This window comes from Protopterus annectens, chromosome 4.part0, assembly GCF_019279795.1.
Source record: "Protopterus annectens isolate FY-2018-M chromosome 4.part0, PAN1.0, whole genome shotgun sequence".
Taxonomy (NCBI): Eukaryota; Metazoa; Chordata; order Ceratodontiformes; family Protopteridae; genus Protopterus; species Protopterus annectens.
In genome coordinates this window covers 933,765,897-933,793,522 of record NC_056733.1, presented here as the reverse complement: position 1 = coordinate 933,793,522, position 27,626 = coordinate 933,765,897, and positions in this window count along the sequence as shown.

Sequence of the window (27,626 nt, the reverse complement as noted above, 5' to 3'; positions counted from 1 at the left end):
CTGCTTTAGAGCTGGTATTGTGCTCTGTTACTGCTTTAGAGCTGGTATTGTGCTCTGTTACTGCTTTAGAGCTGGTATTGTGCTCTGTTACTGCTTTAGAGGTAGTATTGTGCTCCATTACTGCTTTAGAGCTGGTATTGTGTTCCGTTACTGCTTTAGAGATGGTAATGTATTCTGTTACTGCTTTAGAGCTGGTATTGTGTTCCGTTACTGCTTTAGAGATGGTAATGTATTCTGTTAGTATTGTGCTCCATTACTGCTTTAGAGCTGGTATTGTGCTCCATTACTGCTTTAGAGCTGGTATTGTGTTCCGTTACTGCTTTAGAGATGGTAATGTATTCTGTTACTGCTTTAGAGCTGGTAATGTGTTCTGTTACTGCTTTAGAGCTGGTATTGTGCTCCGTTACTGCTTTAGAGCTGGTATTGTGTTCCGTTACTGCTTTAGAGCTGGTATTGTGTTCTGTTACTGCTTTAGAGCTGGTAATGTGCTCCATTACTGCTTTAGAGCTGGTATTCTGCTCCGTTACTGCTTTAGAGCTGGTAAGCTTTGTTTCTCTTTGTAATTAATCATTTTTACTTATGTATCTGTTCTTTGCTCCTTACCTAAACACCATCTCTGTGTCAAGAAGTGTTTTTTAAAGGTATTAGCATTCAGAACTGAACCCAAGATAAATACTGAGTGAATGGCTTATCTTCTGTTATCCACACAGTTGTTGTGCCGTATATATAGGCTTACAGAGCTAAGGTTGAGTTCTGGTACAATGGACCAGATGTAGTGATCATGTGTGAGAGGAAAAGAACACGTCAGGCCAATGAAGTAGAATATGAGGCTATGACTGAGATGAACTAGTACACTGTTGATTCTTGTTCAGAAATCGATGATCTTTATTAGATGAAACTGCAGAATATAAACAAATAATGAGCTATTTTGGCAGAAGGCAACAAATATAATTAAAAAGCTGTGTTTGCTTTATTGAACAAGATACCTTTAGTAAGAGAAACAATAAATCTTAGTACCAGACTAAGAAAATTAGCTATAATGAAGGCTGCTTTAAGCTGTAAAGATATTTTTACAGAGGTTATCACAGAGCTGAGTGAAACAAAAAGTTTGGTTTAGTCATGTTCCAATATATTTTTATTGTTTTACAGCTTCCACCTTGAGGTGGATTGAAGTGTTGTAAATGAATTATCTTTCCTTCTTTTTTATGTTCTGAGGGGTTCTTCAGCCTTTAGGGTCCTCTTTAGATTATTGGGTGATACTGAAGATGATGTACATTTTTTAGGAAATGTACGTCATCTGCATGCACTACAGCTTGAATATAATGAAGATCTTGAGAGTTAGTATGAAAAGTAATAATAGACTCAAAATCCCAACATGGTGTGGGGAGTGCAGAGATGGACGATGATATGGGTAGGTAACTGGCTTGTACTAAATATTAACTCTTGAAGAAGTACTAGTTTGTAATGGTTATCCTATACGTGATCAACAACTAACTAGTTACTGTCATTTCCCAGTCCATTTGTCTAAGGTTACCTCTCTCTGATGATTTTCCTGTACTTGAATTGATTGAGAAATGGCAGTTTTTATAGCTACTGCTGTCCCTTTGCAGGTTGCTTTTCCTTCCCTATGGATGTGCAAAACTGAAGTTAGTATATTTAAGTAAGGGGGTATGGAGAGCACAGATAAAGATTTTAGCTACATTTTGTACTTGGTATATCTGGACTGATATGTCTGCATTTGGCAGGTGTGAAGTTGACTTCTTGCAGTAAAACCACATGTGAAACTGAACTAAAAGCTTTTGTAAGTTACTGCAAACTGCTCAGTAAAGCATGCTGCCATCAAATTGCATGTAAATGGTTGCTACTAAGTAATATGGTATTGTGCTCCACTGCTTTGGAAATGGTATTGCACTGTGTGTTTAGAGCTGGTATTGTGCTCCACTGCTTTGGAAATGGTATTGCACTGTGTGTTTAGAGCTGGTATTGTGCTCCACTGCTTTGGAAATGGTATTGCACTGTGTGTTTAGAGCTGGTATTGTGCTCCACTGCTTTGGAAATGGTATTGCACTGTGTGTTTAGAGCTGGTATTGTGCTCCACTGCTTTGGAAATGGTATTGCACTGTGTGTTTAGAGCTGGTATTGTGCTCCACTGCTTTGGAAATGGTATTGCACTGTGTGTTTAGAGCTGGTATTGTGCTCCACTGCTTTGGAAATGGTATTGCACTGTGTGTTTAGAGCTGGTATTGTGCTCCACTGCTTTGGAAATGGTATTGCACTGTGTGTTTAGAGCTGGTATTGTGCTCCACTGCTTTGGAAATGGTATTGCACTGTGTGTTTAGAGCTGGTATTGTGCTCCACTGCTTTGGAAATGGTATTGCACTGTGTGTTTAGAGCTGGTATTGTGCTCCACTGCTGCTTTAGAGCTGGCGTGTGTGTGTGAAATGACCTAGTTACTTATGGTTGGCAGTTAGAAGTACCCGGACTCAAACCCTGTACCTTAGGTACAAGGGCCTGCATTCTCTACCCATAACACCACTGAAGTTAGCTCTCAACTGTCTCGATTTTCACAGAATATTTGGCTCATACTTTTGGTCCGTTCCTCTTAAAATTTGTGATTTTCTGACAAATCATTGAGAATGGAATTCACTAAATAATGATAGCCCTTTAAGTTTGTCTTCCTATCTTTTTAGGAAACACGTGGTAACTCAAAACACTATTTTAGCAACTTTCTAAAATTATACAAGCAATATTTAAAATGTGCCCCCCCCAAAAAAAATACATTTTGGCTTTTTCCAGATTTTTTCTGCTGTGAAATTGAGAGATTTAGTTGTGTCAAGTAGATGGTGTGGTGGTAGTTTTGTTGCATCACAGCAAGAGGTTCTCTTGTTTGATTCTTGGCTGGGGTGCCTTCTGTATGTCCTCCATGTGTTTGTCTGGGTTCCCTCTGGGTGCTCCGGTGTCCTCCCGTATTACAAAGACATGTGTCTGGCGCATTTCTTTCTGGGCATCTGCTGAAAATTGGCTTTGTTCCAAGTTGGACTTTCCTGGTAAATAAATAAAAAAATTTACAAGGAAATGAGAGCTTCAGGGGAAGAGACGTTTAGTTTGCTTATTCCAAGTCTGTTTGCATTTTTAGTGGCACAACAGGTAGTATCCTTACTTTTGATGCAGAAGGCTGTGGGTTCTACTCCCACAGTATGCAGATGGATCGCTGATACTGTACTGTGTTGTACTTTAAAGGGAGTGGATGCTGCAGTCCTGTGAATGTCCTCCTTTGGAGGAGTTACCTTGTAACTGTGAACCTGTTATCCATTTCCTATTGCAATATTACTAGCCTATCATTTTTTAATGTAACATAGGCAATTTATTCTTCAAGGGCAAAAGCCACTTTATTTGTAGATGAAACAATGAAATATAAAGTTGTTTCCTAACAGCATCCTCTTCATTAGTTTGAGATCCCTTTAATGTGGAATTATTTAGATGACGTACTTTTGCAGAGATTTTGCATATTTACTGATATTGGATTGTAATGACAGATGTTTGAGTGGCCTTTTATGGTTGAAATTTTCTGAAATGGGTAGTTTTGTAATTATTGGTTCATACATTTTGTTTCATTGCTTACTAGAAGACTGTTCAAAATCACAAATTTAAAACTGGTGCTGTATTATACAAGCAATATAATTTAATACAACCAGGAAGGTGAATCAAAGAATGCATACATGTATGCATGGCCCTAAAACGTGTTTGAAAACAGCCCAGAGGAAAGCATGAAAGGCTCAAAATCATGGGCAAATTTTAAGCTTTACTTTTGTTACCAAAGCACTGGATGAAGGTAAAACAGTTCACCCTACATTACCTTGACCTAGCCAAGCCTTTTGACACAATCCCCTACTCAGGTGTGGTACAAAAGATGAATAATGCAGGAGTAAACAATTACGTCACGAGCTGGATTGTCAACTTGCTCACAGGATGCAGGAGATAAAAATAGGGGACGAGACCAGTCACCAGTGGAGTCCCCCAAGGTTCGGTGCTGAGACTTTTTCTGTTTGGTATATACATCTCAAAAGTAAAAGGAAATACCAAAGGGTTTTGGCCAGCTAAGTTTCAGATGACTGCAAGTTGGGAGCAGTTATTGAATCCCCAATTGACTTAACCATCACGCAGGAAGGTTTGTCCCAAATAATAACTGGTGTCAAAATCATGACAATGCCCTCTGAGAAGTGACCCAATTGTTTGACATTTAGGAACTTGTGTGTACAGTGACCTAACGTTTGACTAACATGTGCCAAGAGTCATAAAGTCTTTCTATATTGCACAGCTTATAAACAAATTGATTGTGACTAGATCTGGAGATGTTGTTGTCCCCCTTTACAAAGCTCTCATTAGATCAATCATTTTGTATAATGCCCACTTTGGCATGTATCTGTCCAGCCCCATGCAGCAATTGGAATACCTTCAGAGATACCTTACTAAAAGGATACAAGTCCTAAACAATAGATCTTGCATGGACCACCTCAGATTTATTACTATACTCAGTATCCTACAGAGTGCTTACAGGTAACATGTCTGGCATACAAGGCATCCTCCGACCTAATACATATGGACCTACTGAACATCAGCAAGTCAAATGGCATCAGAAATACTCAGTCCAGGCATCTAAACTGAATGTTGTGGAGGGATGGATATATATCACAGAGGCTACCACTGTTCCAGAACAGACTATCCATAACAATAAAACAAAGCTTATCTGTCCATATTCAAATGCAACTTGGATCTAAGGATGGGTAATAGAAAATATACTCCAGGATTGCCCATCATGCCACTAATGGATAGAGGCAGTTCCTAAATGCTGCATCCCTTACATGGGTCCCCTCAAATTATCTATGGTATGATCACAGTTATTCTTACTAGGGCTAATATACAATAATCAGCCATGGGATAGGTAAGATCAATCAGAAAATGTTAATTTAAGCACTAAAAGGAAATTAAGCTTAAAATGTCACCAAGTGAACCTATATTGTGGTAGTAAGTAGTTATAAAAATTGCCATTTTTAGATCACTAAGTGCCCATCTCATCCTCCAACCCCCCAGTCTTCAACAACTTCCATGCGTATCACTTGTTTATTACACCTTTGCAAATTTTGCCCAATGTCCCTTATCGGCATTAACTACAAAATTCCATTTCTCTGTGAAGTGATGAAGGTAGTACGTTTACAGTGGGACCCTTCCTGTAAGAGACAGAATATTCATCTGGTATAGCAAGTTGTCCTATGTATGGCTAATCTTGGAGGTCAGTGTTCATCTCCAGACCTGAATCTGGGGTATCACAAGCAGTAATCCTGGACCCACATCAATACACCAGTTGTGATTTTGATTAATTACTGGCAAGATAGCATTTTCTTCAGTATCCTACCCTTAGAGTACAATAATTCAGTCACTTTACTAGTTTGTGACTCTTAACCACTAAATATCTGCACATATCAGGCATTTGCACACTTTCAACTTTAGCATATTACTGTCTGTTTTGTAATATTGTTTGTACATTTTAATTGTTTTATTTTATATTTTACGTATTGTTATATTGTGGAGCTTTTCTCCCTGGGCCTCCACTGAAAATGGGTTCTTTTGGCCCACTGGACTTTCCCGGTAAACAAATGCAAATCAATCAATCAATAAATAAATAAATTAACCAATAATGAGAAAGAAAGACATAGAGAGACAGACAGACAGAGATTAGGGACATTCATGTTTCTTATTATCAGGAAGCTGTGGAACAGAGTGAGGTTTTGTACAAATGATGCGACTCAAGTCAAATATCATTAATAAATATGGTGGTAGGTACTTATCAGATCATCAGATTGGTGAAAAATGCTCATATTCAACATCAGAAAGCATAAGGCCTTGCATCCCGAGCAAAAGACAATGCATGGCTACCTTTCAAAAAGCTGGCAAAAGTATGAGGACAAAATGCAAGATGGACAAAGGAGGAGGACATGGTCTAAAACCATCAAACCATGACAGAGAAGATCCAGAGAGTGGAATAGGGCAGAGAGAGGATTAGAGGCATAGTCTGAGAACAAAAAACTATGACAGAGAAGATCCAGAGAGTGGAATAGGGCAGAGAGAGGATTAGAGACATGGTCTGAAAACACCAAACCATGACAGAGAAGATCCAGAGAGTGGAATAGGGCAGAGAGAGGATTAGAGACATAGTCTGAGAACACCAGACCATGACAGAGAAGCTCTAGAGAGTGGAAAAGGACAGAGAGAGGAATAAAGACATAGTCTGAGAACACCAAACCATGAAAGAGAAGATCCAGAAAGTGGAATAGAGCAGAGAGACGATTAGAGACATAGTCTGAGAATACCAAACCATGAGAAAGAAGCTCCAGAGAGTGGAATAGGGCAGAGAGAGGATTAGAGACATAGTCTGAGAACAACAAACCATGACAGAGAAGATCCAGAGAGTGGAATAAGGCAGAGAGGGGATTAGAGACATGGTCTGAGAACACCAAACCATGAGAGAGAAGATCCAGAGAGTGGAATAGGGCAGAGAGAGGATTAGAGACATAGTCTGAGAATACCAAACCATGAAAAAGAAGATCCAGAGAGTGGAATAGGACAGAAAGAGGATTAGAGACATAGTCTGAGTACACCAAACCATGAGAGAGAAGATCCAGAGAGTGGAATAGGGCAGAGAGAGGATTAGAGACATGGTCTGAGAATACCAAACCATGAGAAAGAAGATCCAGAGAGTGGAATAGGACAGAGAGAGGATTAGAGACATGGTCTGAGAATACCAAACCATGAAAAAGAAGATCCAGAGAGTGGAATAGGACAGAGAGAGGATTAGAGACATGGTCTGAGAACACCAAACCAAGAGAGAGAAGATCCAGAGAGTGGAATAGGGCAGAGAGAGGATTAGAGACATGGTCTGAGAACACCAAACCATGACAGAGAAGATCCAGAGAGTGGAATAGGGCAGAGAGAGGATTAGAGACATGGTCTGAGAACACCAAACCATGAGAGAGAAGATCCAGAGAGTGGAATAGGGCAGAAAAATGATTTGAGACATAGTCTGAGAACATCAAACCATGACAGAGAACATCCAGAGAGTGAAATAGGGCAGAGAGAGAATTAGAGACATGGTCTGAGAACACCAAACCATGACAGCGAAGCTCCAGAGAGTGGAATAGGGCAGATAGAGGATTAAAGACATAGTCTGAGAACACCAAACCACGAGAGAGAAGATCCAGAGAGTGGAATAGGGCAGAGAGAGGAATAGAGACGTGGTCTGAGAACACCAAACCATGACAGAGAAGCTCTAGAGAGTGGAATAGGGCAGATAGAGGATTAAAGACATAGTCTGAGAACACCAAACCACGAGAGAGAAGATCCAGAGAGTGGAATAGGGCAGAGAGAGGATTAGAGACATGGTCTGAGATCACCATACCATGAGAAAAAAGATCAGCAGAGTGGAATAGGGCAGACAGAGGATTGGAGACATGGTCTGAGAATAGTAAACTATGACAGAGAAGATCCAGAGAGTGGAATAGGCAGAGAGAGGATTAGAGACATAGTGTGAGAACACCAAACCATGAGAGAGAATATCCAGAGAGTGGAATAGGGCAGAGAGAGGATTAGCCTGTTTACCACAAGAGGAGTGGTTCTTGGCCCAGGAATTGTAGTTTATTGACCATTCAGGAAGTTGTCCATCTCTTTCAACTTTCTGGTTTAAAAGCACTTGTTTCCCATCTTTCCTGTAACTAACCTACTGGAAAGCACTAGAAAGCCTTAAACTGATACAAGCCTTCTAGCTTAAAAGAGAGACTTTGGTGTGATTGAGTATCAGTTTTCTGTATTTTCTTGCTGTACTTAACTGCTTTCCGCCTAAACGCTGATTTTTCTAGCACTTATTGTGATTTAAAAGCTTGTTTTTTTTTCACATATTGTACTTATTTGACTGCCTGCCCTTTTAAAAAGTTGTTTTTTGTTTAAATACATTATTTAACAGTTGTAGGCTACACACTAAAGTGCGATAGCCTTTTCTGATCGCTTGTAGTCATTTAAAGCTGTTTTGTGCACTTTTTACTGTTTTTGCCTTATCTTTTCAAAAAAAAATACATTTCTTGTTTCCCACCTTTCTAAGCTAGTATAGTCCAGTTTTCAGGCTAGTGCTGAATTCAGGGCTGTGTTACAAGTTTCTGAGTTGCCTATACCTTACTTGGATAGAGGGAAGTTTCTCTGTTCACCTGTGAGAGAGGGGAAATTTGAGCAGCCATCTGTCCCTGGAGAAGTGGTTCCAGCCCAGAAGTTAGTAGTTTAAAAAATGCGTTGTACGGTTTTGTGCGCCGGGCAGCACTGGTTAGCTAGAGTTAAATTATTCCCGGGTCCATTAAGTCTCCTCTTCAGTTTTTCACTTGAAACTAGTCTAACTCTCAACCTAAGCACTCAAAAAGCATCCTACAGTCCAGCACTTGCTCAGACCTAATAGCAAGCACTAATATACCCTGACACTTGACTGCCCAGCAGGGCAAGGCTCTTTATCCACCCCTCACCAACCAAGTGACTAAGCAGCTCATCCTACTATTCAGGCATGACCAAAAGGCAACTTCAGGTGTACTCTCCAGTCCAGTTGGTGAATCTGGGTATCCTGAGGCAATGTTACAACTGCCTCATGTACACAGACAGCCCTCTCCTCCTACCACAAAACACTAACATATGTGAGAGATGCAATTATACAGCCAAACTGGAGGCTAAGGTATCTCCACCCAAGACTGGAACAGACAGTCATGAGGAGAAGGTTAACACTTGCACCACACCTCCAGCCTCACATAGACCTACAAACCAACACTGGCAAAAAATACACATAAATACATGAAATCATACTCGGCGGCTCTAAATAAAAACCTGCAAAAGCATCAGAGAGGTCCAAAGCAAACCTGCACCTCCCGTCACAAACCAAACAACACATAAAACACAAAATCAGTGTGCCGCACAATCACAGCCCTTAAGGTGAAATAACATACCTAACACACCAGTAATAGGTGACTCAATAGTCAGGCACACTGACACCCCACTCACTAGGCTGGACAAGGAGAAAGTTACTGTTGGATGCCTGTCAGGAGCCAGAATTCGCCACATAACGCAAGCACTCAGGTCACTGCAGAACAAGTACAAATATGACTCTATCATTGTTCCTATTGGTGTGAATGACCTGAGCCGTACCTCCCTGGACTACATGAAAAGAGACATGGAAGAGCTCTCTGATCATGTAGCCCAGGCAGGTATGACCCTGACCCTTAGTAGCATCCTGCCCTCACCAAGAATGATACCTCAGTATAAAGAAAAAATGATCAATTTCAACAATTGGCTAAGCTTCTGGTGTCATTCAAAGGGCATCCAGTGTCTGTCAGCCTGGGATGAAATGCTCGACAAGCCACGTTGCTTCGCAAGAGAAGGCTTGCACCTGCCACTCCTTGACTTTCAAATACTGGCCAAGGCTCTTGCTGCCCCCATAGTGCCTTTTTTAGGCAAGGCTCAAAATTCAAACCCACCTCTGTAAACAGCACAAGTAAAAAAATGAGGGTTATGCTACTCAACGCCAGGAGTTTAAATCTCAAAATGCATGTGCTCAAAGCACTCCTAAGTATGGAGAACATCGACAACTGTACAGTGACTGATACCTGGTTCAAGGCTCCAGAGAGCACTCCAGCACTACTGGACTACAACTCATACCACACATTTCAGCCACAGAACATGGACCAAAACACAAAAGGAGGGGGTGTATCCATATTCATCAAGGATACCCACACCTCCAGGTTAGTGGCGCAGCATGATACCTCTGAGATCATCCATGTGCAACTAACGTCGGGCAAATCTGCAATGCAAATTCTGGCCTGCTACAGATCACCTTCCATGACCCAGGACCACCACTCCACCTTTCTGGAGACACTGGAAAACATGAAGGTCTTACCGAACACCCTGATCTTGGGAGATTTCAATTATCCTACCATTAACTGGGAAAACTACTTGAGTACAAACTCCCAGGCTCAGCGCTTCCTAGAATTTATCAACTCAAATGCCCTGGATGAGCTGCTAAATTCCCCTACCAGAGGCCACAACATATTAGACCTGGTCATCACCAACATGGGCGACAGGTGCTCCGTACCGGAGGTCAACCTGTCACTGGTTAGATCAGACCATAAACTAATCACCCTGGATGTTCACACCCCACCACCACCCCCAACCAAGGAAACCACAGTGAAAAACTTCTCTAAAGCAAACTTCACCTTACTTAAGGCAGATGTGGTAAATTTCACAGCTCCCACACTAAAGGATAACACTGTCCAAGATGCAGAATCCGTAACAATTGCACTCTATGAGCACCTACAAGAATGCATGGATCATGCCATCCCTAGCAAAACCAAGACTCACTCTGCTAAGAGAAGGAAACCAGTCTGGTGGAACCCTGCCATAAACAGGTTATACAACAAAAGGAGGAAACTAGTTCAGAAAAAAAAGCAAATCCCAAGAAGGAAAGACATCCCTGATCAGTATCAGTAAGAAACTAAGGTCCTTCATAAAATTATCCAAAGCTAACTTCAAAAGAAAAATAGCCAAGGATTTGAAAGATAACCACAAAGCCTTCTTTAGCTATGTCAAGAATCTAAGTGGCAACTCGCAGATATGCTCTGAGATAGTGCAAAATAGCACAAAATATACTGAACCTACTGATATTGCCAACATACTGGCAGATAGAGTCAGTGCAAACTTCACCTCCCTCTCACCTTCAAAAGGGCCCACAACGATACCAGAAAAGTCTAGTGTCCCGGAAATCACAGACGCACAGGTGAAAACAGCCCTTTCAAAAACCAAAAACATAGCATCAATGGGGTCAGATGGTGTCCCAGGCTGCGTCTTGCACAAACTACAGAACAAACTAACCCCCCCACCTAAACACGCTGTTCAACCTCAGCCTCTCCACAGGCTACATGCCCATAGAATGGCACACAGCAATGGTTATTCCACTCCACAAAGGAGGGGGCCACAACTGACCCTGGTAACTATCGTCCCATGATTAGCCTGGTCTCTAAGGCTATGGAGCGCATCATCATGGAACTCATTAACAAAGACATTGGGAACCTCCAAACACTTGACCCGACCCAGTTCGGCTTTTTTAAGGGCAGATCATGCCTACTAAACATGGTTGACTTCTTCGAAACAGTTACCAAGTCCATAGACAAAGGAAAGGTGGTTCACACAGCCTAACTTGATCTTGCCAAGGCGTTCAACACCATTCCTCACTTGGGTATTATGGAAAAACTCACCAGCCTGAACATAAACCCCTATGTCACAAGATGGGTTGCCAACTGGCTTACAGACAGAACTCACACAGTAAGAATAGCGGGCTCCAGGTCTGACTCTAAACCAGTCACAAGTGGTGTCCCACAAGGCTCAGTTCTAGGACCCTTACTGTTCAGCATATATTTATCAGAAGTACAGGCAAACACAGGAGGACTATGGCTAACCAAATTCACCGATGGCTGCAAACTGGGAGCCATAATTGAGTCTCCGGCTGACACGGACATCCTCCAAAAAGGCCTTACTGAGACAGACACCTGGTGTCAAAGTCATGGCCTCAAGCTAAATTCCAAAAAATGCATAGTCATCCCGTTTGGGAAAAACAAAACACCCAAAAATTACCACATAGGCGGCAGCCCCCTTAATACAGAAGAGATAATAAGAGATCTGGGGACCCAGGTAGATAGTAATTTCTCCTTTGACAATCATATTGCCAGAGTAGTTAGGAAATCCTTCTATGTGGCCCATCTAATTACTAAGGGGTTCGCATCTAGAAATAAAGAGGTTATAGTGTCCCTCTACTCATCACTCATCAGACCCATCATAGAGTACAATGCCCCATTTGGGATGTACCTCACAAGACACTTCCAACAGCTTGAAAGACCACAAAAGCACCTCACAAGAGGATTACTGGCCTCAAACATATGTTCTATGCAGCCCGACTGAAAAAACTCCGGCTGTACTCAGTGGCATATTGCTTACTCAGAGGTGATCTCTGCCTGACTTACAAAGCCATGTCCAACTCAGAATTGACGGACATGCTCCACCTAAAAAAATCCAAGTCACTGCGAGCCACACGCTCTAGTGAGCTAAACCTTGCCACAACAATAAATAGAACATGCTGGAGGGATAGATTCCTGTCACAGAGACTCCCCATGTTTTGGAACAAAATTCCTAACTACATTAGGCAGAGCCCCTCACTAACACTCTTCAAGAGAAGCCTTGACGAGTGGATGGGTAACAGAAAATACACCCCTGGGATCACTTCATTGGCTCAGCTTGACAGAGGCTCAGTTAATTAATCAATGGAGCGGCGAAAGCTGACACACTCTGGCTAGGCTTATAAATGCCCTCAGGCAGATAGCCAAGTACCTACCTATGAACCTATGAACCTATTAGAGACATAGTCTGAGAACACCAAACCATGACAGAGAAGATCAGAAGAGTGGAAAAGGGCAGACAGAGGATTAGAGACATGATTTGAGAACATTAAACCATGAGAGAGAGGATCAACAGAGTGGAACAGGGTAGAGAGAGGATTAGAGACATGGTCTGAGAACACCAAACCATGAGAGAGAAGATCCAGAGAGTGGAATAGGGCAGAGAGAGGATTAGAGACATGGTCTGAGAACACCAAACCATGAGAGAGAAGATCCAGAGAGTGGAATATGGCAGAGAGAGGATTAGAAACATGGTCTGAGAACACCAAACCATGAGAGAGAAGATCCAGAGAGTGGAATAAGGCAGAGAGAAGATTATAGACATAGTCTGAGAACACCAAACCATGACAGAGAAGATCAGAAGAGTGGAAAAGGGCAGACAGAAGGTTAGAGTCATAGTCTGAGAACACCAAACCATGAGCGTGAACATCCAGAGAGTGGAATAGGGCAGAGAGAGGATTAGAGACATGATATGAGAACTCCAAACCATGAGAGAGAAGGTCAGGACAGAGGAATCGAGCAGACAGAGGATTAGAGACATGTTCTGAGAACACCAAACCATGAGAGAGAAGATCCAGAGAGTGGAAAAGGCAGACAGGATTAGAGGGAAAGTAACTCAAGAAGCAGAAAAAGGCAGGGAGTATGGCAAGTTATAAAGATCAGGTTCAAGTCTGAGATGCGGAGACACTTAATTGAAAGAGTGATGCATGCTTGTACTTTTGGTGAAGCAGACAAAAAGGGGACATGAGGGAAGATGCACCATATGTGCAAAATAACAACATGCTAATCAGAATCACACATTACATAAGACAGCCTTTTTACATCATCTTAGTCATATTTTTGTATTCATAACTGTGGGGGTATCGGATTGGCGTACTTTGGCTAGGTGGTTACTTATGAAAGGAACTTGCCCTTGGCTATCTTTTTCTTACTACACATCTAACTATGGGTCTATATTACCGTGTTGAAAGACATATTCGCCGAATACATCTTAATCGACACAGTGATATTGACTCGTCTAAAACCTGAGCAGCTGATTCAGCAATTTTTTTTCCCAGGGGAAAACATTACTCAGCATCATCGGGGATTTGCCCTTTTCCCCACTGTAGTGCAAACTTGGAGTTGGTATGTTTAGTTAGGGGAGGTGTGGGGGCACAGCCCCCCACATCAGGGGGTGTGGAGGACAAAGCCTCCCACGTTGTAGGGTTTGAAAATATGTTTTTTTTCTGTATGGCCAAGCGATTTTTTCCCCTTGGAAAAAATTCAGTGACTCAGCTGTTCGGGTTTTAGACAAGATGATATTACTGTGTCGATTAAGATGTGTTCGGCGAACATGTCTTTTGACATGGTAATATAGACCCCTAACTACAATACTACTGTTTGCCAAAGCTACATAAGGTACAGTTTAGTTGTATATCATTAGCTGCATGTTTTAAACATCAATCTGTATATAATCAATTATTTTCAAGATGATAATGACCAGGCATATAAATACCACCATGAGATTAATAAAAAATAGGCCATAGGCCTAGATGTGCGCAACCTGGTCAGCATCAGACAGACAGACATTGGGATACATAGCTATACAGAAAATGAGGCAGACAGACAGACTGATACATAGATGGATAGACAGACAGACATTGGGATACATAGCTATACAGAAAATGAGGCAGACAGACAGACTGATACATGGATAGATAGATAGATAGATAGATAGATAGATAGATAGATAGATAGATAGATAGATAGATAGATAGATAGATAGATAGATAGATAGATAGATAGATAGATAGATTAGATAGATAGATAGATAGATAGATAGATAGATAGATAGATAGATAGATAGATAGATAGATAGATAGATAGATAGATAGATAGATAGATAGATAGATAGATAGATAGATAGATAGATAGATAGATAGATAATCATTGGTTCATGAATATTTAATTAACTGGACCTTCAAGTTGCATATGAGAAACACAATAAAATTTTCGTCAGCGATGTGTAATCTGAAGTACCACATGAAAAATTTGGAAACATTCAGCATAGTTTAACTAGTTTTACATACTATCATATTTATTAACATCCACCCTTTGGGTTTAACTGGCAGTTTTCGTTGCACCCTCTGATCCTCTATACTTATGTACTCAGAGGTCCCATGCACTATGTGGTTGTGGAGCATGCCCCTTGATTTCATAGGTTCATAGGTACACATTAGGCTAACAATCACCAGGGCCTTTACAAGCGTAGCCATGCAACCCAATCAAATTGTGTTCTTATGTATCAGGGGCTTTTATTAGGAAGGAGTATGTGAGTAAGGACATTTCTAGTGGTTATGTGAGGAAAGGTTTTGGTCTGGGCATAGTTACTGTCTGCCTCTGTCTATCAGAGACATGTGCGGCAGACTCCGTGTGAATTTACAATTTCCCATAGGGTTAGGGATGGACTCTGCTTTACATGGGGATCCTCTGAGACACATATCTGCCTCACCAACATGTGTTATTTATGTCACAAGCAAAACTTAAATCCTTGGATTTAGTGGTTCTGATGCCATTAATTTTGCAGATGTGCAAAACATCCATCAGAGCTGGATCCAAGGATGCCTTGTATGCCAGACATTGATTAGCTCTCAGTAACTTGTAGGAGACCGAGTATAGAAATAGGGCTTAAAGGCAATTCCTATTGGACATTGTGTTTACATCTTGGGTTCTCGTGTTAAGGAACCTTGTGGGTGTTCCAACTGTTGCATATACCAAAAGTGATATTATACTCAATGATGGTTCCTATAACAGACAAATAAAGTGGTACCATGACTTTCTTGGACCTGGATGTCATGCTCTTATAACTTGGGCAACATAGAATTATTTACTTACTACCTTGGCCAAAAGTAGGTCAAAAGCCATACTACTGTCTATATATGTTCCCAGATCCCTCAGTACTGGGTCAGCTCTAAGGAGTGTCTTATCGATGGGGTAATTAGCCTGGGTGACAGTTTTCCCAAAGACACTGTAAAGCACTTCTTGACACAGAGTTTTAATCTGTGACTTTGGCACCAGTCATTTGTCCATGTTAGACCCTCTTTTAAGATGTTTGTGTTGTGGGAGGAATCTGTGATAGCTCCTAATTTGCCGTCATCAGCAGATTTGGTCAGCCAAAGGCCCTTGACATTAACTTTTACCTCCAAGAAGTAGATGTCAAATAGGAGCACTCCCAGCACTGAGCTCTGAGGTACCTTGTAGGTGACCTGTCTCTGTTAGTGGTGATAGTGTCACCAATTCTGACTTCCTGGGTCCTGTCTGTGAGCCAGCTGGCAATCCAGCAAGATATACACTGGTTTATGCCCAGTTCTGTGAGTTTGACAATTATACCCAAATGGTGTGTTGCATTGAATGTCCAGGTAGGCAGTATGCACCCTTTTCCCCTCTTCCATTGTCTTGGTGACATTCTCAAAGAAGTCATGTGTGGAGTATGGTGTAAAAATGCATTTCAAATGTGCAACTATTCATTCTTATGCAATGTTCATTTCAACTTTGGAAATGGCAACAGGCAGAAATATATATTTTGCCCTCACCATCCACAAAACAGTTTGTGGATCATTATTATTTCAGTACTTATATCAACTTATGATTGGCTATTTGCAAGCAATTGTTTCACATTAATGGCCCAATATAATTAACAGGACTACAAGACTTCCTAGTGAAAAAAAAGAATATTGAAATATAGTAAGTTTGTCATATGAGACACAGAAAGGTATTTTTTTTTTTTATTTGGCTTCACAGAAATATATTCGCATCACCAAACACAGTCTGTGGATCGGTACACAGATTCAGCATGTGATATCATCAAACACAGATTGTGGGTCAGTACACATTCACACAATATCATATCACCAAACACAGTTTGTGGATCAGTACACATTCAAATCATATCATATCACCAAACACAGTTTGTGGATCAGTACACATTCAAATCATATCATATCACCAAGCACAGTTTGTGGATATGTACACATTCACAGCACATATCACCAAACACAGATTGTGGTTCAGTACACAGACACAGCATATCACCAAACACAGTTTGTGGATCGGGACACATTCGCAGCATGACATATCACCAAACACAGCTTGTGGATCAGTACACATTCAAAGCATATCATATCACAATCACAGTTTGTGGATCAGTGCCATTCACAGCATGTCATATCACCAAACACAGTTTGTGGATCAGTACACATTCCTCAGCATGTCATCTCATCAAACACAGTTTGTGCATCAGTACACATTCACAGCATATCACCAAACACAGTTGTGAACCAGTACACATTCACAGCTTATCATATCACCAAACACAGTTTGTGGATTAGTACACATTTGCAGCATATCCTATCACTAAACACAGTTTGTGGATCAGTACACATACAAAGCATATCATATCACCAAACAAAGTTTGTGGATCAGTACACATTCACAGCATATCAGATCAACAAACACAGTTTGTGGATCGTAACACATTCACAGAATGTCATATCACCAAACACAGTTTGTGGATCAGTACACATTCACATCATGTCATATCACCAAACACAGTTTATTGATCAATACACATTCACAGCATGCCATATCACCAAACACAGTTTGTGGATCAGTACACATTCACAGCATGTCATATCACAAAACTGTTTGCGGATCAGTACACATTCACAGCATATCATATCACCAAACAAAGTTTGTGGATCAGTATACATTCACAGCATGTCATATCACCAAACAGTTTGTGGATCAGTACACATTCACAGCATTTCATATCACCAAACACAGTTTGTGGATCAGTACACATTCATAGCATGTCATATCACCAAACACAGTTTGTGGATTGTTACACATTCACAGCATGTCATATCACCAACAAAAGTTTGTGGATCAGTACGCATTCACAGCATATCATATCATCAAACACAGTTTGTGCATCAGTACATATTCACAGCATATCACCAAACACAGTTTGTGGATCAGTACATATTCACAGCATATCATATCACCAAACACAGTTTGTGGATCGGTACACATTTACAACATATCATATCACCAAACACAGTTTGTGGATCAGTACACATTCACAGCATATCATATCACCAAACACAGTTTGTGGATCAGTACACATTCACAGCATGTCATATCACCAAATGCAGTTTGTGGATTGGTACACATTCACAACATATCATATCACCAAACACAGTTTGTGGAGCAGTACACATTCACAGCATATCATATCACCAAACACAGTTTGTGGATAAGTTCACATTCACAGCATATCATATCAGCACACACAGTCGGTGGATCAGTACACATTCACAGCATGTCATATCACCAAACAGTTTTTGGATCAGTACACATTCACACAATATTATATCACCAAACAAAGTTTGTGGATCAGTACACATTCACAGCATATCATATCACCAAATGCAGTTGGTGGATCAGTGCACATTCAAGCATGTCATATCCCCAAACACAGTTTGTGGATCAGTACATCTTTACAGCATATCATATCACCAAGCACAGTTTGTGGATCAGTACACATTCACAGCATATCATATCACCAAACACAGTTTGTGGATCAGTACACATTCACAGCATGTCATATCACCAAACAGTTTGTGGATCAGTACACATTCACAGCATATCATATCACCAAACACAGTTTGTGGATCAGTGCACATTCACAGCATATCATATCACCAAACACAGTTTGTGGATCAGTACACATTCACAGCATGTCATATCACCAAACAGTTTGTGGATCAGTGCACATTCACAGCATGTCATATCACCAAACACACTTTGAGGATCCGTGCACATTCACAGCATATCATATAACCAAACACAGTTTGTGGATCAGTGCACATTCACAGCATATCATATCACCAAACACAGTTTGTGGATCAGTACACATTCACAGCATGTCATATCACCAAACACAGATTGTGGATCAGTACACATTCACAGCATATCATGTCACCAAACACAGTCTGTGGATCAGTACACATTCACAGCATATCATATCACCAAACACAGTTTGTGGATCAGTACACATTCACAGCGTATCATATCATCAAACAAAGTTTGTGGATCAGTGCACATTCAAGCATGTCATATCACCAAACACAGTTTGTGGATCAGTACACCTTCCCAGCATATCATATCACCAAACACAGTTTGTGGATCAGTACACATTCACAGAATGTCATATTTATATAGCCAAACTGGAAGCAAAGCTCTCTTTACCAAAGACTGGTCTAGACAGTCAAGAGGAGAAGGTAAACACTTGCACTGCACTTATACCACCAAAACACACACACAGAACCACAAAACACACACCTACATTCGCGGAGGCTCTCAGTACTAATCTGCCCAAACAACAGAGACCTCCAAAGCAGAAATGCAAACAATCTCCACGCCCCAACACAACCCAAATGACACATAGCCCACATACTCGGTGTGCCACTCAACTACAGCCCGTAAGGCATAACATACCCAACACTCTAGTCATAGGTGACTCTATAGTCAGGCACACTGATGTTCCACTCACCAGGCTAAACAAGGAAAAGTTATTGTCAGCTGCCTGTCAGGTGCCAGGATCCGCCACATAACACATGCACTCAGGTCACTCCACAACAAGTACAAATATGACTGTCATTGTCCATGTTGGTGTGAATGACCTGAGATGTATCTCCCTGGACTACATGCAAAGAGACATGGGGGAGCTCTCTGATCTTGTAGCCCAGGCTGGTATGACCCTAGCCCTGAGTAGCATCCTGCCATCACCCAGAATGACACCACAGTACAAGGACAAAATGATTGACTTTAACAATTTGCTAAGCTTCTGGTGTCATTCTAAGGGAATCCAGTATCTGTCTGCCTGGGATGACATGATCGACATTCCACGCTGCTTTACCAGAGATGGCCTGCACCTGTTGCCCTTGGGATTCCGGATACTGGCAAAGGCTCTTGCCAACCCTATAGTGCCTTTTTTAGGCAAGGTTCAAATGACAAATTCACCACCGTAACAGGTACAAGCAAGCAAAATCTGAGGGTAATGCTACTCAATGCTAGAAGTCTAAACCTCAAAATGCATTCACTCGAGGCACTCCTTAAAATGGAGAACATTGACATCTGTGCAGTGACAGAGACCTGGTTCAAAGCTCCAGAGAGCATCCCTGCATTACCAGGCTATAATTCATACCACACCTTTTGGCCACCAAACCCGGACCGAAACACTAAAGGTGGAGGCGTGTCCATATTCATTAAGGATATCCACACCTTCAAGCTAGTTGCTCGGCATAATGCATCCGAGATTATCCAAGTTCAACTAACTCTGGGCAAAACCGCAATCCAGATTGTAGCTTGCTACAGACCCCCCCCCACCATGCCCCAAGATTCCCACTCCTCTTTTCTTGATACACTGGAAAATATTAAGGTACAACCAAACACTCTAATAATGGGTGACTTCAACTACCCTACCATTAACTGGGAAACTACTCATGTACCAACTCTTTTGCTCAACGTTTTCTGGAAATCATCAATTCCAATGCTTTGGATCAACTTATCCACACCCCCACCAGAGGCAGCAATATCCTAGATCTGGTCATCGCCAACATGGGTGACCGGTGTTCCACACCAGAGGTTAGCTCTTCGTTGGTCAGATCCGACCACAAGCTAATCACCCTAGACATCCACATCCCGCTCCCACCCCCCATTAGGAAAACAACCGTAAAAAATTTCTCTCTTCTTAAGACAGAAGTGGCAAACTTCATGACAGCCATGCAGATAGACACTAGAGGTACAACTGCTGAATCCTACACAAATGCACTTTATAAGCACTTACATGAGTGCATGGATGGTGCTATCCCTAACAGAATCAAGATGCTATCCTCCAAAAAAAGGAAGCCAATCTGGTGGTCCTCTGCCATAAACAAACTCTACAACAGAAGAAAGAAACTGTTGCAAAAAAGAGTAAAATCTCACAATTGGAGGAACTCCCTGGTCAGCCTCAGTAAGAAGCTGAGATCCCTCATAAAATCCTCCAAAGCTAGTCATGAAAACAAAATTGCCACTGATTCTAAAGACAACCACAAAGCATTCTATAGCTATGTCAAAAATCTCAATGGCAACACTCAGATCTGCTCTGAGTTACAGCACAATGACACTAAATATACAGAACCAACTGATATTGCCAACATCCTGGCAGATAGATTCAGTGCTAACTTTACCCCCCTCTCACCCCCTAAAGGGCCCATCTTTATACCAGAAGAATGCAAAGTTCCTGTAATCATGGCTGCACAGGTAAAACTTCACTCTCCAAAGCCAAGAGCACAGCATCCATGGGACCTGACAACATCCCAGGCTGCCTTCTACATGAACTACAGAATGAACTGGCACCCCACCTAAGTACCATGTTCAATCATAGCCTCACCTCAGGCTTTGTGCCCATTGAATGGCGCACTGTGACAGTTATCCCACTCCACAAAGGGGGGGCCACAACAGACCTTGGGAACTACCACCCCATTAGCCTGATGAGCCTCGTCTGCAAGGCCATGGAACGTATCATCATGGAACTCATAAACAAAGACATTGGAGATCTCCAAACACTGGACCCAACACAGTTTGGGTTTGTAAAAGGCAGACCATGTCTTCTAAACCTGATAGACTTCTTTGAAGAGTCACCAAAGCCATAGATGAGGGTAAGGTGGTTCACACAGCATATCTAGATCTTGCCAAGGCGTTCAACACCATCCCCCACTCTGGAATTATAGATAAACTCACTAAACTAGGTATAAATCCCTATGTCACAAGATGGGTTGCCAACTGGCTTACTGAAAGAACCCACACTGTGAAAGTAGCAGACTCCAAATCAGACTTCAGACCAGTGACAAGTGGAGTACCACAGAGTTCAGTCCTGGGTCCTCTCCTGTTTGGTATCTAGTTCTCTGAAGTACAGGCTAACACAGAAGGTCTTTGGCTAACTAAAGTTGCAGATGACTGCAAACTAGGAGCCATAACTGAAACCACTAACGATGTGGACATCCTACAAAAGGGCCTCACTGAGACAGATGCCTGGTGTCAAAGACATGGTCTCAAGCTCAATGCCAAAAAGTGCATTGTCATCCCCTATGGTAAAAATTCTCTACCCATGAACTACCACATAGGGAGTAGTCTACTTAACACTGAAAGTGTGATAAGAGACCTTGGGACACAGGTGGACAGTAGTCTCTCCTTTGATAATCACATTGCCAAAGTGGTCAGGAAATCCTTCTACGTGGCACACCTCATCACAAAAGGTTTCTCATCCAGAAAAAACAGAGGTCATTGTTCCCCTCTACTCATCACTCATTAGACCCATTATAGAGTACAACGCCATTTTTGGTCTGTACCTCACAAGACATCTACAACAACTGGAAAGGCCGCAAAAATACCTCACAAAGAGGATTACTGGCCTCAAACAGATGCCTTACGCAGACCGTTTAAAAAAACTCTAGCTTTACTCCATCCCATATTGCCTACTCAGAGGCGATCTCTGCCTAACATACAAAGTTATGTCAAACCCAGAGCTGTTGGACAAGCTCCACTTAAAGAAATCCCAATCCCTCCGAGCTACATGCTCTAGGGACGTAAACCTTGTCACCACAATAAACAAAACATGCTGGAGGGATAGATTCCTGTCCCACAGACTTCCCATATGCTGGAACAGACTACCTATCTATGTCAAATAGAGCTCTTTATTAGCACTCTTCAAGAAAAATCTTGATGATTGGGTGGGTAAAAGGAAATTCACCCCGGGGATTACTTCTGTGGTTCTGCTTGACACGGGCACAGGAAAATAATTTTCTTGGGGGACGAAAGCGAGGGTACATTTTTGGCTAGGCTTGTATAGGCCATAGGGCCAATAGCCTAGTACCTACCTATGAACCTATATCACCAAAAACAGTTTGTGGATCAGTACACATTCACAGCATATCATATCACCAAACACAGATTGTGGATCAGTACACATTCACAGCATATCATATCACCAAACACAGTCTGTGGATCCGTACACATTCACAGCATGTCATATCACCAAACACAGTTTGCGGATCAGTGCACATTCACAGCATGTCATATCACCAACCACAGTCTGTGGATCAGTGCACATTCACAGCATATCATATCACCAAACACAGTTTATCAGTGCACATTCACAGCATGTCATATCACGAAACACAGTTTGTGGATCAGTACACATTCGCAGAATGTCATATCACCAAAAACAGTTTGTGGATCAGTACACATTCACAGCATATCATATCACCAAACACAGTTTGTGGATCAGTACACATTCACAGCATATCATATCACCAAACACAGTTTGTGGATCATTACACATTCACAGCATATCATATCATCAAACACAGTTTGTGGATCAGTACACCTACACAGCATATCATATCACCAAACACAGTTTGTGGATCATTACACATTCACAGCATATCATATCATCAAACACAGTTTGTGGATCAGTACACCTACACAGCATATCATATCACCAAACACAGTTTGTGGATCAGTACTCATTCGGAGAATGTCATATCACCAAAAACAGTTTGTGGATCAGTACACATTCACAGCATATCATATCACCAAACACAGATTGTGGATCAGTACACATTCACAGCATATCATATCACCAAACACAGTTTGTGGATCATTACACATTCACAGCATATCATATCATCAAACACAGTTTGTGGATCAATACACCTACACAGCATATCATATCACCAAACACAGTTTGTGGATCAATACACATTCACAGCATATCATATCACCAAACACAGTTTGTGGATCAGTACACATTCACAGCATATCATATCACCAAACACAGTTTGTGGATCAGTACACATTCACAGCATATCATATCACCAAACACAGTTTGTGTATCAGTGCACATTCACAGCATATCATATCACCAAACACAGTTTGTGGATCAGTGCACATTCACAGCATATCATATCACCAAACACAGTTTGTGGATCAGTACACATTCACAGCATATCATATCACCAAACACAGTTTGTGGATCAGTGCACATTCACAGCATGTCATATCACCAAACACAGTTTGTGGATCAGTACACATTCACAGCATATCATATCACCAAACACAGTTTGTGGATCAGCACACCTTCACAACATATCATATCACCAAACACAGTTTGTGGATCCGTAAGCATTCACAGCGTATTATATTACCAAACACAGTTTGTGGATCAGTACACATTCACAGCATATCATATCATCAAACACAGTTTGTGGATCAGTACACATTCACAGCATATCATATCACCAAACACAGTTTGTGGATCAGTACACATTCACAGCATATCATATCACCAAACACAGTTTGTGGATCAGTACACATTCACAGCATATCATATCATATCACCAAACACAGTTTGTGGATCAGTACACATTCACAGCATATCATATCACCAAACACAGTTTGTGGATCAGTACACATTCAGAGCATATCATATCACCAAACACAGTTTATGGATCAGTACTCATTCACAGCATGTCATATCACAAAACACAGTTTATGGATCGGTCCACTTTCACAGCATATCACATAACCAAACACAGTTTGTGGATCAGTACATATTCACAGCACATCATATCAAAAACATTTTGTGGATCAGTAAACATTCACAGCATATCATATCACCAAACACAGTTTGTGGATCAGTACACATTCACAGCATATCATATCACCAAACACAGTTTGTGGATCAGTACACATTCACAGCATATCATATCACCAAACACAGTTTGTGGATCAGTACACATTCACAGCATATCATATCACCAAACACAGTTTGTGGATCAGTACACATTCACAGCATGTCATATCACCAAACACAGTTTGTGGATCAGTACACATTCACAGCATATCATATCACCAAACACAGTTTGTGGATCAGTACACATTCACAGCATATCATATCACCAAACACAGTTTGTGGATCAGTGCACATTCACAGCATATCATATCACCAAACACAGTTTGTGGATCAGTACACATTCACAGCATATCATATCACCAAACACAGTTTGTGGATCAGTACACATTCACAGCGTATCATATCACCAAACACAGTTTGTGGATCAGTACACATTTACAGCATATCACCAAACAAAGTTTGTGGATCGGTAGAAATTCACAGCATATCATATCACCAAACACAGTTTGTGGATCAGTACACATTCACAGCATGTCATATCACCAAACACAGTTTGTGGATCAGTACACATTCACAGCATATCATATCACCAAACACAGTTTGTGGATCAGTACACATTCACAGCATGTCATATCACCAAACACAGTTTGTGGATCAGTACACATTCACAGCATGTCATATCACCAAACACAGTTTGTGGATCAGTACACATTCACAGCATATCATATCACCAAACACAGTTTGTGGATCAGTACACATTCACAGCATATCATATCACCAAACACAGTTTGTGGATCAGTACACATTCACAGCATATCATATCACCAAACACAGTTTGTGGATCAGTACACATTCACAGCATGTCATATCACCAAACACAGTTTGTGGATCAGTACACATTCACAGCATATCATATCACCAAACACAGTTTGTGGATCAGTACACATTCACAGCATATCATATCACCAAACACAGTTTGTGGATCAGTACACATTCACAGCATATCATATCACCAAACACAGTTTGTGGATCAGTACACATTCACAGCATATCATATCACCAAACACAGTTTGTGGATCAGTACACATTCACAGCATATCATATCACCAAACACAGTTTGTGGATCAGTACACATTCACAGCATATCATATCACCAAACACAGTTTGTGGATCAGTACACATTCACAGCATGTCATATCACCAAACACAGTTTGTGGATCAGTACACATTCACAGCATATCATATCACCAAACACAGTTTGTGGATCAGTACACATTCACAGCATATCATATCACCAAACACAGTTTGTGGATCAGTACATTCACAGCATATCATATCACCAAACACAGTTTGTGGATCAGTACACATTCACAGCATATCATATCACCAAACACAGTTTGTGGATCAGTACACATTCACAGCATATCATATCACCAAACACAGTTTGTGGATCATTACACATTCACAGCATATCATATCACCAAACACAGTTTGTGGATCAGTACACATTCACAGCATATCATATCACCAAACACAGTTTGTGGATCAGTACACATTCACAGCATATCATATCACCAAACACAGTTTGTGGATCAGTACACATTCACAGCATATCATATCACCAAACACAGTTTGTGGATCAGTACACATTCACAGCATGTCATATCACCAAACACAGTTTGTGGATCAGTACACATTCACAGCATATCATATCACCAAACACAGTTTGTGGATCAGTACACATTCACAGCATGTCATATCACCAAACACAGTTTGTGGATCAGTACACATTCACAGCATATCATATCACCAAACACAGTTTGTGGATCAGTACACATTCACAGCATATCATATCACCAAACACAGTTTGTGGATCAGTACACATTCACAGCATATCATATCACCAAACACAGTTTGTGGATCAGTACACATTCACAGCATATCATATCACCAAACACAGTTTGTGGATCAGTACACATTCACAGCATATCATATCACCAAACACAGTTTGTGGATCAGTACACATTCACAGCATATCATATCACCAAACACAGTTTGTGGATCAGTACACATTCACAGCATATCATATCACCAAACACAGTTTGTGGATCAGTACACATTCACAGCATATCATATCACCAAACACAGTTTGTGGATCAGTACACATTCACAGCATGTCATATCACCAAACACAGTTTGTGGATCAGTACACATTCACAGCATGTCATATCACCAAACACAGTTTGTGGATCAGTACACATTCACAGCATATCATATCACCAAACACAGTTTGTGGATCAGTACACATTCACAGCATATCATATCACCAAACACAGTTTGTGGATCAGTACACATTCACAGCATATCATATCACCAAACACAGTTTGTGGATCAGTACACATTCACAGCATGTCATATCACCAAACACAGTTTGTGGATCAGTACACATTCACAGCATATCATATCACCAAACACAGTTTGTGGATCAGTACACATTCACAGCATATCATATCACCAAACACAGTTTGTGGATCAGTACACATTCACAGCATATCATATCACCAAACACAGTTTGTGGATCAGTACACATTCACAGCATATCATATCACCAAACACAGTTTGTGGATCAGTACACATTCACAGCATGTCATATCACCAAACACAGTTTGTGGATCAGTACACATTCACAGCATATCATATCACCAAACACAGTTTGTGGATCAGTACACATTCACAGCATATCATATCACCAAACACAGTTTGTGGATCAGTACACATTCACAGCATATCATATCACCAAACACAGTTTGTGGATCAGTACACATTCACAGCATATCATATCATCAAACACAGTTTGTGGATCAGTACACATTCACAGCATATCATATCACCAAACACAGTTTGTGGATCAGTACACATTCACAGCATATCATATCACCAAACACAGTTTGTGGATCAGTACACATTCACAGCATATCATATCACCAAACACAGTTTGTGGATCAGTGCACATTCACAGCATATCATATCACCAAACACAGTTTGTGGATCAGTACACATTCACAGCATATCATATCACCAAACACAGTTTGTGGATCAGTACACATTCACAGCATATCATATCACCAAACACAGTTTGTGGATCAGTACACATTCACAGCATGTCATATCACCAAACACAGTTTGTGGATCAGTACACATTCACAGCATATCATATCACCAAACACAGTTTGTGGATCAGTACACATTCACAGCATGTCATATCACCAAACACAGTTTGTGGATCAGTGCACATTCACAGCATGTCATATCACCAAACACAG